The sequence below is a fragment of the Bidens hawaiensis genome, unplaced genomic scaffold, assembly GCF_021521415.1.
Source record: "Bidens hawaiensis isolate Kalapana, Puna unplaced genomic scaffold, B.hawaiensis_p1.1 tig00002525_1, whole genome shotgun sequence".
Taxonomy (NCBI): Eukaryota; Viridiplantae; Streptophyta; class Magnoliopsida; order Asterales; family Asteraceae; genus Bidens; species Bidens hawaiensis.
In genome coordinates this window covers 1726653-1738747 of record NW_027491138.1, presented here as the reverse complement: position 1 = coordinate 1738747, position 12095 = coordinate 1726653, and positions in this window count along the sequence as shown.

The window sequence follows — 12095 nt, the reverse complement described above, 5'->3', positions numbered from 1 at the left end:
ACACGTTAGCATTCAAGAATCGTAATCTACCGATTATACAAGAACACGAACAAGTAGCAGGGAGCGGAACCAATACTTTGAGTAAACGAAAACGGAAACCGTACTAACGAAATATAATTAATACTTCGAGTGAAGAAAAACAGAATCCGTACCTTAACAAAGGAGCACAAGCAAGTAAAATTCAAGTCGCGTAAAACACCGCAATAGCACCTCAGCGGGTTAGCGGAACGATTTGGTGAGACGCAAGGACTAACTCAAGAGCACGCACGGCTTCATCGGTCACCGAAACGAATCTATTCATGTGGGTTATGAATCAAAAAGACCTGGAAATCTGGTTAAAGTCGGCTAGTTGGCAGCTCCGATGTCGTTTCCAGCTAGCGGCGGCACTGGATGTGGCCGGAGATGAGTGGTTGTGTTGGTAGCGTGACGCGGGATGGTTCGCCAACGGTCGTCAGAACCGGCAGAGAATAACTCATATATAAAGGGTTTTGATTGATGATAAAAAATGGCTTTTAAAATACTTGATGTTGAGTTATAATGGGTTGGTTGTTGAACAAGATAGATTTTCAAATATTAAATGGACTAAAGATAAGGTATGAACTAGGAGGATGATAATTATGAATTTCTTTCAAATTAAATAACCATTTTTAAATTTTGAATAATTCAGATTTAGTTTATTTAACTTTATTAATTTACGATATTAACTTTAAAATTTTCTGATATTACACCACTAGTCCACCATACTAGTATCACTTAGGGTAGACCGTGCGTTTTGCGGGTGGGTTGGGCAGGTGCACAGTCGCAACCCTTGTGGGTTCGCTAGACGGGTTGGTTGATGAGCGCATGAACCCGGGAAAGGAAGCTAGATGATGATGTGTTGGGGTTGATGTGGATTCAACTAGGAGTACCCTTTCTACTAGTTAAAACTTAAAATGAATTCAATTGGTTCAAGTGATGTGGCATAATATTATTCGATTGAATATCCAGCTTAATTTCCAACAAAATCTTAAATTCAAATACAATTTCGGTGAAGTCCATAGCTACTTTAATAATTGTATTATTTTGTTATCTTAAAATTCGGGTTATTACACCAACCATGAAGCTTGAAGATATTATCCAGGAACAACTGAGCTACAGTAGCTGCTGTACAGGGGTGACCCAAGGGAATGAAATGCCCTTATTTGGTAAGTCGATCAACAATTACCAAAATGGAGTCTTTACCTTGGATCTTAGGAAACCCACCAATAAAATCCATAGAAATATCTGAAAAGAAATATTTGGGAATTGGTAAAGGTTGTAGCAAACCTGGATAAGACACATTTTCTCCTTTTGTTCTCTGACAGACATCACAACTCCTAATAAATTGCCTTACTTGTTTTGACATTCCCGTCCACTTAAAAAGAGTCTTGATTCTTTGAGTTGTGGCATGAACCCCGGAATGGCCTCCCATAGGAGAAGAGTGACATAAGGTAATAATATCAATTTGCACAGCTTCATTAGAACCCACTACAATCTTCTTATCTTTATCCCACAAGTAACGATTAACTGTTTCTCCCCTTAAAAGTCTCTGCAACTTATCTTGTAACTTCTTGTCAGAAGACCAGGTGTCCTTAATTTTTGCTAACAACTGATTTACCATTGAAGACAATGAAATGGAGAATAGTGTGGGACCGTCCACCCTAGAAAGGGCATCAGCCACTCTATTTTCAGTCCCTTGTTTATATATGATTTCATAATCATATCCCAACATCTTAAACTCTGGCCGGTGGTAAGGAAGAGGGCGTTTGGAAGACATCCTCAAATTCCTTCAGTAATAGTTGAATGTCTTTTTGATCATGAACTTGGGAAACTAAAGTCTTGTGTTGGAAGTGATCTTCCATATTCCCAGTCTGTAAACTTAACAACTGAGAGTGAACCACCTGATCAGTAGAGTTAAGTAAATGATCCATGACTTCCATAAAACATAGGGACAACTTGTTATTCTTGCTACCTTTAAGTTGATACAGCTTGTCTTCAACCTTAAATTGCATAGTCAACTCTTGGAAGTTCCAAACAATATTCCCTAGTGGCAAAAACCACTGTATGCCCAAAACCATATCATAATTGGCCAATGGCAAGACCAATACATCAACCTTAAACCACAATCCCTGCATTTGCCACTGAAAATCAGGACAAAGCTTGACACAGTTGAGTTGAGTGCCATTTGCCACTCCTACTTTCATACTCTTAATATCCCTTGTTTGACACCTCAGTTTACTGGCTAGCTGTTCATCCATAAAATTATGGGTTGAACCAGGGTCAATCAAAATTTGTAAGGGTTTGGTACCAATATTACCAACTACTTGCATAGTGGAATAAGAATGAACACCAGTTAAAGCATGAATTGATATCAGTGGATCATTAAATGTTGGTTCCAGCACAAGGGTATCAACAATAGGAATGATTTCTTCATCATCTCCCAACAATTCAATAACAAATAATTGTTTATTAGGACACTTGTGTGCAGGGGTAAACTTGTCATTGCACCAAAAACATTCCCCTTTTGATCTCTTAAGTTCCATTTCTTTGGTTGTCAATCTTCTGGTATTATTAGGTTTTTGGCTCATATTAGGTGTAGGTAATAAGGGTAGGTGGGATGTGTTAACAGGTGGTTTGAAAGAGGATACAGGAGCAGGGTTCAAAACAGTGGAAGTAGATGAATAGGTTCTAGGCATATTTGAAATTGCTATATTTTGTTTCTTGGCTAACATATAAGCTTGTTTCATTGTTTTTTGGTCAAGAACTCTAACTAAACCACTGAGTTCTGGTTTTAATCCTTTCAAGAAAATGCTAACAGCATATTCTTCAGGAATATTAACCCTCAATAGATTTTCATCAAACTTATCACAAAAATCCTCTAAAGAACCAGATTGAACAGTAGAGATTAAAATACCCATACCATCTTGAAATAGGGTAGAAGAGAATCGATCGATAATAGTTCTTGAATACTCAGACCATGTAACACTATAAATATGTCGATTCTTGATGAAATTGTTGTGCCATTTCATTGCCTTACCATCCAAATTAATAACTGCATATCTGACTTTATAAGCTTCAGGAGTGACATCAACATCAAAGAAATGCTCACATTTAACCACCCAATCCTCCACGTCCTCAGTACCGTCAAATTTAGGGAATTCAATTTTCCCGAATCGATACAATCGATCTGCTCTTGATGAATTGTTAGGGTCTGAATTAACCCCCAATTCAATAGAAGAAGGACCTCCTGAATGAGTTGGATGCATAATCTTGTCAAGCATCGCTCTAATTTCCGCAAAAGATTGGCGAGTTTCTATGAAAGATTGCTCTGTTTTATCCATAAACGAACTGATCTTCACTAACGCATTTGCATGCTCACGAACAGTTTTGTCGATTTCCGATTGACTTCGAGTAGTTGTCATATCGAAATTGAACCAAAATCTATGAAAAATTTAGGGCTATCTGAGTAAAATTGAACTTCCGGTGAAATTCCCCAGTTCAGAATCGAAACAGAATTGAACCAAATTGGAAGAAATTGATCAACAATTGATCAATTTCGACTAGAATTAAAAGATTTGAACAGAAACTAATCGAACAAATGATCAATTTCACAAGCAAGAAACAAAAACGAATGAATTATGAAAGAACTCAATCAAATTGATACAGATAGCCGAGAATCGACTGCTCTGATACCAATTGATACGTACAAAACTAGAGAGAGAGAAACTCAGAAACGATTACGTCAACTGATCCGTAAACGGTTGTTCGTTAACTGTTCGTTTAAGTACAGACACTTTACCAACTAACTACTGACCACTATTACCAATTACAACATCAGTCCTTACACTACTAGAATTTACAACTTGCCCCCCTGACTTATGTTGACTATTTATTGACTCGTAACAGGTGGTGTGGGGGTGGGTGGGGGGGGGGGGGGGGGGGGTTGCCTGCACGTCTTTGCCATGGTGGCGTTTTGGGATTTTGGCGTTCGATGCAAATAGTTCTTGGCACAAAAATTGGTTGTCACTTGTAACAAATACTTGAAATAAATGTCTCTAGTCCAAAAAGCTGGACGAAGCTCGTGGCTAGCTCGAAAAGAGCTTGCACGAATTGGCTCAATTTGAAACCAGACCAAAGGTGGCTCGTTCGTAAGCTAGGCTCGGTTTGCCTCGAATTGTTTTATAATTATTATATATATATATCATGTATATGTATATGTACATACGTGTAAACAAGCAATTTATGTATTTTGTTCGATGGGTTTAAATATTTTGTTGACTCAAATGGGTCTATGTTATATTATTATTTAATCCTTGTTTAAATATCTTCAATAAATTCCTTTTTTAAATAGTACTGAGCCTGGATCAGATTTTTAGCTCGGTTTCAAAACCAAGTCGTGCCTAGCCCAAGCTTGCCTTGGCTCGGCTCTCGAAGAACCCCATTCTTGGTTGTGTTGTGGGTATCTTCTCCAAGTGTTATAGTTGAAAGAGCTCGATCCAATTTATGGTTTCACAAAACCTTGATGTTTGCCATAGGTTTATCAGCGCCTACCTAGGGTTGGCCCACCATGTGCGGGGTGTGCAACTGCATAGGGGGCACTCTCCCAAGGGTCCATAATCTAACTAATATATTAAAGCAAAACAATTTTGTCTACATGTCCTTCACCTATGTTGTCCACATAGCCTTTCATGTTATCAATCTTCCATAAATCTAATTTCCACATATTCACAATAAAATTTTAATCAATGATATTGACTTTTATATTTTTGTAACTTATTAATGTAATTATGATATTAATTATTCTAATTATTGTTAAAATTAAAAAACTTATTAAATTTACTAGGTTTAAATTGTTCATCGTTTCTTCTTAAAAGGCACATGCTTCTTTCAAAAATCATAACGCTCCTCATCGTTTGTAACCAGATTCTTCACCTCATCTATAACCAGTTCTTCATGATTTGTCGGCTTCATAATTCAAACAACATTAAATGTGTTCATCGTTTGCAATTTATGATTTATATTTTAGTGTTTAATCGATTTCTGTGAGGAAAAACATCAAATTGATTCACTGTTATTGGATTTAGGGTTTAACATACTGCATGATTTTTTATACTAACGGTTAATAGATTTGATATTTAATCTATTCCTATTAATTGATTTATGTTTTAATCTATATAGGGTTTCAAGGTATGGATTTTTTAAAATTATCGGTTAATCGATATGATGTTTAATATGTTTGTTACTTAAAATTATGTTTATATATTGTGATTTTTTCTTCATAATACGCCTTTTTCCAAGTTTCACTAATATTAATTTATTTTTATGATCTATCAATTTAAAATTTGAAAATCTTATTATATATGGATAGGAACCTATCTGCTATAATCTAACTAATATAATAAAGTAACTCAATTCTATCCACATGTCATTAATCTAGGATGTCCACATAGGACTCCACATCATCACATTTCCATATAATTATTTTCCACATATTCACAATTAATTTTTGGTAACATTAAACTGTTATTTTTGGAAACAAAAATCTTTTTTAATAGGAAAAATGGTTTTTATTGGTCCAAACTTTTTCATTTTTGCCGGCGCTGGTCCCAACTTTCATTTTGGCTGGCAACGGTCCCAACTTTAACATTCGTTTCTTCCACCAGTTCGCGACTGACGGAGCACTAACTCCGTTATGTTTTTGCTTACGTGTCAATCCGAGTTGTCAAAAACATATTACGTGGCAGCTACCGTGGATTATTGGTTTATACATATAACTTATAACGTTCTTATACCCAGATCCTTAACTCTTTAACGGCTCAATTACAATCCCCAAATCAAATCCCCAATTAATGTCCAGAACCCTAATTGAATCATTGAATCAATTACAATATCAAGCCCTAATCACACTCTGCTAGCAATGAGTTCATCATCGTCTTGTACATCTGCTCGTAAGAAAAACCCTAAAAATTTCAAGCTTGATTTACAGGGCAATGTCTATTGCAACCACGATTTGATTGCAATTCGTAGGGTTGCTGGTCAAAGAAGTTCTCGAAATGGGGATGAATTCTATGGTTGCTCTTTATGGCCTGTAAGTACATTTTTTGGTTTTCAAGTTTACTTTTGTATCTAAATCAATAAATTCTTTCTTGTTGTGGCTAGAATCAAGACTATAAATTCTTCATGTGGAAAGAAGATTTTGATTACTTCTTAAAGGAATGTGGTTCAAGAAAAGATCAAGAAATAAAAGAGATGTGTAAGGCCCCGAACCCGGTGACCCTACTTTAGCGTCGGATTTACTCATAAACACAGTTCTTCAAATCAGAGTTTATTAAAACCTTTCGCGTAATATAAAACATCAATCATTTGTTACAAAACATTAAATCTTTTCTTTGATACCATAACACAAAACTTTATATTTAAAACATCTTTACTTCTTTCTTCAGATGCCAGCCGTTCAATCCATGCCGTGTGTCATCCTCATGCTAACTCTATAATCAGCTCACCTGCGTGCATACTAAAAGTCAGCTACGCTGAGTGAGTTCTAGTTAATCGAACGTCATACAATACATACACATACATACATATCTGTAGATACATATCCATACTTCACTAGTTGCCCTTCTGTTCTACCTACATACTTGCTACCATACATACAAATTATTCCCATATATTTCTTCCCGTATCCGAAGACACATATTACTATCTTAACCTCGTATAAATATCCATGGGAAGATCATCACGTAATATCTATTAAAAGAACCTTTACCATTTCCATACTATATATAATTTCCATAGGAAGAACACTCTGTATACTTTCCATAAAAGGAACACTATACCTTCCATAAAAGGAACACTATACCTTCCATAAAAGGAACACTATACCTTCCATAAAAGGAACACTATACTTTCAATAAAAGGAACACCGTACTTTCCATAAAAGGAACACTATCTATACGTTATTATTTAATATCCATGTAAGGAGCTAATCACTTCCCTTGACGATACGTGCAATATCCGAAGATCGTTCACGTACCGACAAGCTTTCATTCATAATGTTCATACATCATCCTTACATTACATGCAATATTAATATCTTTATTTATATCCTGACAGTACGTGCAATATCCGAATATCGTTCACGTACCATCAAGCAATCATTCATATATTTCACATTATCCATATAAGGCATACACTTATCTCTTAGGATAAGTGTATTGACAAACATATTGAGTATGCACACAGCCCCGAAAACATAACGCATAAATGGGGCTAGAAACTCACCTGAACACGGTTACGTTCACCGTTAATCGTAATCCCTTTCTTCAGTTGTGCACGGCTGACTGTATAACAAGTATACATATCAATTTAACTATCACTACTTATAACATCTTTCTAGTCTTAATTACTACCCACAACGAACGGGGGTCCGGGGGCAGCGCCCCTGGCAGCGGGGTCTAGGGGCGGCAGCCCCTAGCGGGGTCCAAGGGGCAGAGCCCCTGGCCGGGGTTAAGCTGCCAGGTCAGCTTGGAAAAATTTTATTTTCGATAACTGCCTTAACACATTTTCCATTAGGTTTTTAATTTATTTTCTAAACGAACTTCACTTCAGGCGAAGTTAAACCTCGGGCGAACTTGGCTTCAGGCGAAGTTAAACCTTAGGCGAACTTGGCTTCAGGCGAAGTTATCCTTAGGCGAACTTGGCTTCAGGCGAAGTTATCCTTAGGCAAACTTGGCCGTAGGCGAAGTTACGCTTGAAGGCGAAGTTACGCTTGAAGGCGAAGTTCATCAGGCGAACTTAATCTTGCAGGCGAAGTTATCGCGCTGCAGATCTGTTTGCCCATAAATCCTTCGTTTCTTAGCCAAATAACTCGATTTTGGTACCCACGGAATCGTATGATCGGCGCCTACAAATCCCAACCATCAAATCGGCCTAAAATCGACGTTTTAGGGGTCCGATTTGGGCAGTTTGGGTTTCGGGTCCGGTTAACCCATCCAATCCTAACCATTTTCAGTAATATTAGCTTTGTTGGATTTGTTCTTACCTTACCAACTCAGATCTATCAACAAAATCTCGGGTCTCGGCTTCGAATCTTGATCGGTTAGAATGTGTGTGTTTTGAGTGTGAAGAAATAGATGTAAATGAAGATATTTTTGGGATTTTGGGGGTATTTATATCCCTGAAATCCCATTCTTATTTAACCCATCTCAATTAATCCACGTCCACAACCCACATCCATTACCCAACACTAGCCCGACCCATACCAACTCCTATTCTATTATTTATTTCCTGATAACCCGGGTAAACTTTCTCTCTATTATTAAGCAACATAATTAATATTATCTTGGAAATTTCGGGATGTTACAAGTCTTCCCTCCTTAAAGAGGTTTCGTCCCCGAAACCTAACTTATTCCCTATAAAAGGAAAGTTTCTTATATTTACACGTTTTATTGAATCGCCTTCGTTTTCTGAGTTACTCTTCTTACTTCCGACTTTGCAGTCATCGAATGGTGGTCATGTGTATTAGCTATTTAAGGTAGCTTGTCCATGAGGCCTTCGATGTACCAAGTCTCATTTCAATCTTCAAGAGGCTTTGTCATATATCATATTAAATGCTAAAGCCTAAGTCGACACTCTATCACAACCCAACAATTTATCATGACTAACATGCATTCAGACAATTCGTACCATAATTAATAAACACCAGTCAAGACTTCAACATAAAACAACACGCATCGAGTCATTAATAAGTTACACATAGATTTAATACTTATGGCTAGCACCTAGCTTCTTGAATGGCTTCTCTAAGCATACGGAGGAATCCGTTAAACCTCAAGCACTCTTCTCTCCTTCATGCCCTCCCTTTGGCCTCCTGCAATCCCTTGCCAGGTGCCCACGTCCTCCACATTTGTGACACCTATGGTAATCATTACATTCCCAAGAGGAATGTCCTGCTCTTCCACACCTGTAGCAAACGCCTAATCCCTTTCTGCACTCTCCGGGGTGTCTCTTCCCACATTTTTCACAAGCAGTGAACCCCTCCTGCCTTGCCTTCTTCTTGCGTGGATCCACCTCATTTGCTTCCCTTGGTTCTGGGGTTGGGTTCTTTTTCTTCGGTTCCATTTTCTCCTCTTCACGGGTGGCAAGGTCCTCATAAATCATCTCGGCCAATTCCACAGCCGAGTCAAATGTTGCGGGCTTACTGGACTTAACCAAAGTGCGAACATTCCGTGGAAGTCCCCTTACGTAACACTTGATCCTTTTAGCTTCGGTGTTCACCATGTCAGGTACCAACCTAGACATGCGGTTGAATTCGGTAGTATACTCCCGTTGTGTCATCTCTCCCGCTTTCAAGTTCAGAAAATTCATCTCCACTCTTTCAACTTCTGTATCAGCGCAGAACCTCTTCATCACCATGTCCTTTAGGTCATTCCAACTCATCGCCTCGACCTCTTCACGGGTCTTCCTCTGCTCCACACTCTCCCACCAATACATAGCCTCATCTTCAAATGATTGAGTGGCATAACCGACAGCTTGGTCAGGACGGCACTCGCTAATGCGGATAACCTTATCCATGGCGGTTATCCATTGAAGAGTAGCGATTGCGTCTCCTAAACCAGTCAGCTTAGGCGGGTCACAACCTTTGAAGGACTTATAGTTGCAACCGCCTCGGCCCCTCTTCCTATCATCATCTTTCACAGACTTTACCTCACTCGAGTCACCCCTTTCTCTCTCGTCGTCCTTTCTATTATTACCACCTGCCCCTTCAACGGTTCGTTCACGGCTCCCAGCAGATCCTTCGGGATTCAGGTGTAACATCTGCCCCGATCCGACCCGACCCAGGTACCCGTTTCTCTTATCCGATCTCTTTCTGTTATGATTTAATATTTATTTATACTTATATTTTTACTTTTAATAATAATATATTTTCCTTCCCGCCTCTTTCTCTCTCTTTCTTTCCGCCGTCCCATCCCTCTTCTTCTCTCTTTCCGCCTTCTTTTCCCTCTTGTCGCCGTCCCGCCCTTAAGCCTTGTTTCCTTCTTCTCCTCTCCTTGTCCTTTGTTTCTTCCCGCCTAAGGTTGTCTGCGCAGCTCCACGCGCCAGACTCCTTACAAGGAAGCCTGCGTGAAGACCTCCTGTTTCAGCGTTACGCGAGACGAACTCTTCTCGCAGCGCGCTAAGAATTGTAATTCTTCTCGCAGCGCGCTAAGAACGGTAGTTCTTCCCGCGACGCGCTAAGGATTTGTAGTTCTTCTCGCAGCGCGCTAAGAATCGTAGTTCATCCCTCGACGCGCGAAGAATTATAGTTCTTCCCGCGGCGCGCTAGGAATTTTAGTTCCTCCCGCGGCGCGCTAAGAAATGTGATTCTTCCCGCGGCGCGCTTAGAAATGTAGTTCTTTCCGCGACGCGTTAAGGTTAGTTCTGTCTGCCTTCGCGCTCGCGCTCTCTTGACCTTCTGTGTCAGCCTTCTCGCGCTAAACCCTTTGAGTTTTCTTCTGTTGAATCTAGCCGTTTGCTTTTGTGTTGTCTTATCTTTTGAGCTGTTGACCTAATCTGCTTTATGTCTGAAAAGTTACTTTCGGCGCAGCATGCGCACCAACCCCATTGGTTGACAGAAAAAGTGACTGACATTATCTTTTGAGATCTGCTTTTTCCATGCTTGACCAGTACCTTTATCTGAACCGCCCATGCCTTTTTACTGTTCCCTGTCAGCTTTATCTTGCCCCCTGCAGCTGCCATATCTTTTGATATCTTTTGCTTTTGAAAACTTTTACTTTTTGGAGATCTTTTCCCCTTTTCTAGGGATTGTGTTCCCTAGGGTTTCCCTATAAATAATAATCTTATTTTTCCTAACACTACACACACAAAACACTTATTATCTCTCTTCCTTTGCTCTCTGCCGATTGTCCTTCTGCCGCCTCCTCTCTTGCCTCCGTTTTCTCCTCTCATCTGCCCTGATTTTCGGTAATATATATATAATAATTTACTTATGCAAACTTATAATCAAGACTTAAAACAAATCATTAAAACAATAATCTTATTTATAGGTTAACTTGTGCTTGTTTAAAGTTGGTTCTTGCTTTATCTTACACCGCATCGTTTATCAAGTGAGTAATCTCGTACCTAATCCCTTTTTGCTTTTAATGTTTTGGGATGTTCATGTGTTCATACAAACTTAGAGTCTTAAACTTGTTTATGAAATTTAGTCGCGCAGTATCCCATGTGTTGAGGACGTAGACTTGGCTGTTTATTTGTATGTGTGGATCATTAACCGTCTTGTCGGTCTATTCCGCAGTTCTCATGGTACCATTAGATGAACACGGGAGAACTATCGTTTATGATTTTCTCTTTTGTTTGCACATGCACAGTTTGTCTTGTTTGTGAGCTCAATTGTGAGCACTGGCAGTCTATGAATCTTAGAGTTGGTCCCGATCGGATTACACCCTTGTTGAAAACCAGACATACACATGTTGCGCGCAGATTTATTGTTATCTATGTATTGTATTAAACTTGATTTATCACCAACACGCAAGTGTTTGACGTTTATTTTAACACATGTTCAGGTTTGCTGTAGCTGTTTTGGAGCTTGTGGACACGTAGGACGTTTTTACTTTTGGACCTAGATTAAAATGTATCAAGACAAGTTATTGCTGTTCGAATATTATGATTTATAATATATTGATTTTTAATGATCTATGTTATCTTGTGTTTACCCTGCGCGTGCGCGAATGAATGTATTTATTAAATATTGACACCCAATAGTGTCACGAGTAATGAAACAATATGTGGCGCCCCGATGTATAATCCGCCTTTGGTCGGGGTGTTACATCAGGTTCTTCACAGCAGCAACTACAGCTTGAACAATGGCTGCTTGAACTGCAGGGCTAAGTTGAATTTCTTCGTTGTTGTTCTGGTCTCCTCCAGCGGCGCTCCCTTCATCTTCGGTGTGGGAAGCTTCTTCTACCGAGGGTTGCCGGACAAGACGAGGCCTGCCACGACGTCCAGTGCGACCCCCAGTTCCCACAACTTCTCCAGATCCAACCATCAGTATTCTTAAAGGGACAACACAAACATCATCA